This window comes from Hoplias malabaricus, chromosome 6 (genome assembly GCF_029633855.1).
Source record: "Hoplias malabaricus isolate fHopMal1 chromosome 6, fHopMal1.hap1, whole genome shotgun sequence".
Lineage (NCBI taxonomy): Eukaryota > Metazoa > Chordata > Actinopteri > Characiformes > Erythrinidae > Hoplias > Hoplias malabaricus.
In genome coordinates this window covers 4,971,688-4,977,731 of record NC_089805.1, presented here as the reverse complement: position 1 = coordinate 4,977,731, position 6,044 = coordinate 4,971,688, and the positions used below count along the sequence as shown (strand labels likewise).

The window sequence follows — 6,044 nt, the reverse complement described above, 5'->3', positions numbered from 1 at the left end:
AGTCTTTGAGTCGTGTGTTTGATGGCGGTTACTCTACACTGTGAAGTGTGCACTCTAAAAAATGCTGGGTTATTTTTATAACCCAATTGCTGGGTTGAGCATGTTGGGTCATGATGTTGGGTTATTTTGACTTAAATTGGGTTAATAACAAGCAACCCAGCAGCGTTGGGTTGTGTATGCGGACCTGAAAGGGAACAGTCACGTCGTGCGTCAGAATAGGCGGGAAGCCGAGAAGCTCGAGCGAAAAGAAGAAACCGAAGAAACCGAAGCTGAACTCCAGAGAAAGAAGGATTTCTTTTGGCCGTGAGCATATTTGTAAGTATTTTTTTTTAATTTACATAAATTTAACCGTTTTGTATTAATCGGGATCTTAGTTGAGTTCATGTTTCCGGTCAGCGAGTAAATCCCAGTTTCCTGACTAACGGACATTATCATTCTGCCGAAGGAAATAAAGACCCAGGCTAACGTGACTATCTACCAGACTCAGGTTGATTTTTACTAAACCTATATTTATAATGTTTATCGCTGTATCTTTTAGTGTACCCAATTACTGTTTTTATTAACATTGGCGTTGCGTTGATGTTATTTCTTGCCTGCTAACGCTAGGTCAGTTATGCTAGCGATACCTCAGATAAATGTCCTGCTCTGCGCCTCCGTGAGGTAGCACTAGCTAGCGTTAGCTGAGTTAAATAAGCTTCTGCCGTTCTTGGACTGATATGGCCCGTGTGTGGTAGCCTTAGGGTATGTCATGCTTTATCCCTATTGGGATGTTCGCTTTTTAAATGAAAGCCAATAAGCTAAAAAATCTGTACAGCACTCCTTAACCAGTGCTTGTGATTCCTTTGAAATGAATACCTCCTTTGCTTTTTTTACTTATATGAAACGAGTGATAAAAATCACGATGTGAAATCAGAAAATAGCTTCCCATCGTCATATTGGAATTTTCATTTCCACCTTAACACTAGAAGCATCGCGCTTATTTGACCGACTGAGACCGGAGCAAAGAGAGCCACTGGTTCGACAGCTGTGACTAAAGTCTCCCTTCCACACCAAAACCAACACAACACACGGAGTAAAGTCAGTCACAGGCTCAAATACACACCGGCTCTCTGTGCTCCTAGTGTTAAAATTGTCACTAGTCAAAGCTGATGTTGCCTTCCTTATTTATTTTTCCCCCTTCCACCTTAAATGCCATTTTCGGAAGACGTTTGCTTCTTATTCTCCATTTTTCGTATTCAAATGTTTATTTCTACCTTAAACCTGTCAGTATATGAGGCTAACATTGACGTAATTCACTAGCTTCTTGTTTTAATTAGTAGTTCCATCTTAAAAAGTGTAACTGTGATGATTGTTAGCTTTTTTAAAAAGTCTCTTTCCTCTTTTTCTTTGTTCAAAATGCATTAAACATCTTTTAATACCACTCGTTATATTCGTAAAAACACAAACCACAAATATTTTACCTTTTAATACCCTTTATACCTCATGTACCTCTTATAAAACATGCACTACACTAACTTTAACTAGTTGTTAACAGGAGCTGTGTATGAGATAAATATATTCATTTTTCCTATTCATATTCATTAACGTTGCACCTTGAAACCAGACAATCGCACCCCAATATGGTGCCCACGCCAAAAAGATTGTCATTTCAACCCATGAACATGACGGGTACTCGGCAATGTGACATCAACTGCAACCCATTCATAAATGCGTAATACTATGTCAACAATATTATGTCAACACAGTGGATCATCTTGACTTTCTAATTTTACACATGGTGTTTTTTTATTTGGTCTTGTACTATGAAGTATTGTACATGTCTTTCTAAAATGTTATGTTGATATCTGCAGTGACACATGGATGAATTTGTTCAAACGAAGACTGGAATCTTCAAACATTAATTCCTAAAATCGAAGGTATGTAAAATTTTTGTGTGCATCCTCTCTCTCTCTCTCTCTCTCTCTCTCTCTCTCTTACTCAATTTTAGTTTTGCAACAATGAATATAATGTTTAAGGACAGTGAGTTTTCAGGTATAGACGTTTTGTCTATACACGAAAAAAAAACAAGGTTTTGTCTCGGTTTTGGCCTCCCATCCCCACACAGGTCACTGAAAATTGAGATTTTGCAAAAATGCTCTCCCAAGGTGGAGACTTTTAAAAACATGGTTGTCACTGTGCTCACGTGGATGAGGAAAACTGAGACAGCACATCTGTCTTTGTCTGAAATACAAATAGCTTTTCACTTTCTCTATATTAAATTACATCAGTCATACACTACACTGTACACAAGCAGATAGCAATAGATTTCAGATTCACACATATGAATAAATATAAATGATGTTGTATTAGGAATATATAATGCACTGTTAAGATTTAGATTCAGTAAGTTAATGACTTGCGTAGTGCAGTACATAGGGAGTATTGAGTGATTTGGGATTAAAACTCAGGCTTCATTGTGTTTTGATGTCCCGCTTAAAGGGAATGTCTACATTTGTTGGAAAACACAGTTCTCTCCGTTTTGTTTACGTTCGTAAGTTTTGCGTCTTTTAAGGTAAAACGCCATGATTGAGGGGGAGAAAACTGAGTTTTATTCTTTGTTTGAATTACCACAGAAACACATTTGTAACTCGAGTAGTTAAGTTTTGTAGCGCTTTCGGTAATTAAATTCTTTACTCTCCTTTTCAAAATAATTTTTTTTTTCATTAAAAGACAAGTGTCGTTTTTAATACTACACAACAGTTACCTTAAAAATCAGTGATGACCTTTAAATGACAACTATTTGGTACACAACACTTTAAACTTTTGTACGCATATTGAGGTATGTAAAAAGCATGTATTTGTCCCCAGAGCACTGACCCGGAACGTTTTGTTTTATATTTAGGTTTAAAATCTTTTATTTTTTATATAAAAAAAAATATATAAATATATTTAAAAAATGTATTTTATTACCTCTACTCCTCAGCGTCTGCTGTGACTGTGGACAGGGCTATGCAAGAGTGGCTTAAGGACAACATTCATCCACCAAGCCAGGTTAGACAATACATGAAGGTGACTGCAATCCATAGAGCTAACGGATAAGGGAGAATCGGACCAAAACAGTTGTAGAAATACTACAAGAATATCCACGTCTGTTGGACACCGCATATGGAGAGAGATTAGTCTCAAAATACTTTACAAATGTGTAAATGTTAATCCACAAATTAAACACAAGTCATAAATTTGTTTCACTGTTCACAAATGAACAGATCCCAATCTGTGTCTCACAGTCTGCAGTTTGTACAAATACAGTTACATTCATAAACACACGTGTTTGTTTTTCATAGACATATCACAATTTTATGCAAAAATAAATAAATTTGTTTAAATTTACATTGTAAATATTTGTAAAGTCGAAGTCTCGAATTTAAAATTTATATAATTGTTGACTTTTTTATTCTTATGGGCTTTAGACAATTACATTTACAGCATTTTTATTTTAAATGTGTGAACATGGGAAAAATATCAGTAAAATATAATGTAAAGTTGGGATAAACATAACAAAGAAAGGCAACTGATACGTTATCAAAGCTAGCATCTGTCCAAACATATCATTACTCTAAAAGCTTACAGGTGTCCAGGCTGTAGGCCACAAATGTGCAGGTGCTTTTTATTTCTGTTATATAGTACAAATGCTTAACCTATTGTGGGCTGTACCCTGGAATTCCATGTGAGTTAGTTTGTGATTTTGTTAATTTATTCACTCATTCATACGTTAATTCAATTTCCTCTTTCCCACCTTTGCTCAACTTGTTTTCCTAGGTTGGAAGTAATATGGCTGAGTATTTAAGACATACCAAGGACACCAGGGAGCTTCCATATGTTCGGATGCTTGGGGACTGCAGTCGTTGTTCTCAAGCTTTTGTAATCATCAGTGGAGAAGATCTGGAGCAGAGCACACTACTAATAATAATAATAATAAATGGAATTTTTAAAGCGCTTTTCAGTAACCCAAAGACGCTGTTACAATCAGATGAACACATAAAGACAATCACATCCGTAACACTACATAACATACAATGATACAAAACAGGAACAAGGTTTAAAAAAACCAAAAAAAAAAAAAAAAAAAACAAGGGCTAATCAGAAACAGAGGGATTAAATGCAGCCGCAAACAGGTGTGTTTTAAGTTTGGATTTAAATAGTGATAGAGATGTTGACTGTTGAATTTCTGGAGGAAGGGAGTTCCAGAGGCGGGGGGCATGTCTGGAGAAGGCTCGATCTCCAAGACTACGCAGCTTAGAAGGGGGAATGGTGAGTAAACCGGCTGAGGAAGATCTGAGAATGCGATTAGGTGTGTATGGTTGAAGAAGGTCCGATAAGTAAGAGGGAGCTTGGTTATTGAGAGCTTTGTAGGTGAGAAGGAGGATTTTGAACTGAATACGATATTTAACAGGAAGCCAGTGGAGGTTGTGGAGAACTGGGGTGATGTGGTGGTGGGACCGGGTGTGGGTGAGGAGACGGGCAGCAGAGTTCTGGACCATTTGGAGTTTATGTAGTAGTGAGGAGCTAATGCCAGAAAGAAGAGAGTTACAATAGTCAAGACGGCTGGAGATAAATGCATGGATGAGGCGTTCAGAGGCAGACTGGGAAAGAGAAGGACGGATTTTAGCAATGTTGCGAAGGTGGAAGAATGAGGTTTTTATGACGGAACTAACATGGGAATGACCGGACCACAGTGGAGGGGGACAGGGTGACATCATCAATTGAGAGTGTGAGGGAGCCAGTTTTATTTAGAGTAGATTTGGAGCCAATGAGGATTAGGTCAGTTTTATTACTATTAAGCATTAGTGAATTTTGTGTCATCCAGTGCCTGATTTTTGAGAGACAAAGTTCCAATTTGGAGAGTGGTGGGTTGTTGAAAGAATTGGTCCGGAGGTAAATCTGTGTGTCATCAGCATAACAGTGAAAATCAAGATTGAAATGACGGATAATATGGCCGAGGGGAAGTACATAGACAATAAACAGTAATGGGCCAAGGACAGAGCCTTGTGGGACCCCTTGTGAGATGGATGAGATGGTTGAACTATGTCCAGAAAGTGTGACAAATTGTTTTCGATCTGTTAGGTAAGATCTAAACCAGTCAAGGGCAGAACCAGTGACACCCAGCTCACGCAGTCTTGAGAGGAGGATGGCATGATTTACTGTGTCAAAGGCAGAACTTAAGTCAAGGAGGACCAGAATACTTAGAGCTCCCGTATCTGCAGCCACCAGCAGATCATTGATAACTTTGACCAAGGCAGTTTCGGTACTATGGTGAGGACGAAAACCAGACTGAAATGAGTCGAGGAGGTTATTGGATTCTAGATATGTTGTCAGCTGGGTGGCTACGACACGCTCAAGGATTTTAGAAAAAAATGGAAGATTTGAAATCGGACGGAAATTATTTAGATTTGCTGGGTCAAGACCAGGTTTTTTAAGGATAGGTGTAACTGCAGCTAATTTGTAAACTGAGGGGACATAGCCAGAAAACAGTGAATGGTTAATAATAGAGGTTAGATGAGGGACCAAAGCAGTCATGCAGGCTTTCGTTAGTGAGGTAGGGAGGGGATCAAGAGAGCAGGTGGTACTTTTAGAATGGGTAATGATATCACTGATAAGAGAAGGAGTAACCGGGCTGAAATCAGAAAAACAGGGCATGGATATAGAACAGACTGAGGGCTGTGGAGACAGTGAGGAAGGAAAGGTGGATTTAGATGAGATAATCGTAAGAGAGTTATTAATATTGGAAATTTTATCTTCAAAGAAGTGTAAGAAGGAGTTGCAGAGTTCAGAGGAGGGTGTCATGTTGCTGCCAGGGGCTTTGAAAAGTTTAGAGATTGTTGTAAAGAGATTACGGGGGTTAGCATTAGGCCTATTAATAAGACCTGAGAGATACCTAGACTTGGTGGTGTGTAAGGAATCTCTGTATTTGCGCATGTGTTGCAGATAAGCATCAGCATGCACCGTTAATTTGGTTTTTTTGTACAGCCTTTCAAGCTGACGTCCGGCTTGTTTCATAGCGCGCA

General features: G+C 38.5%; 1 long non-coding RNA gene across 1 annotated transcript; it reads left to right on the top strand.

Annotated features, from left to right (window-relative positions):
- Positions 1-227: 227 nt before the first annotated feature.
- On the top strand, positions 228-3,914 carry LOC136699139 (uncharacterized). The gene is made up of 5 exons (XR_010803616.1): positions 228-315; positions 397-487; positions 1,851-1,916; positions 2,963-3,030; positions 3,799-3,914. It is a non-coding gene; the product is annotated as an uncharacterized lncRNA (long non-coding RNA).
- The last annotated feature ends 2,130 nt before the right edge of the window (positions 3,915-6,044 follow it).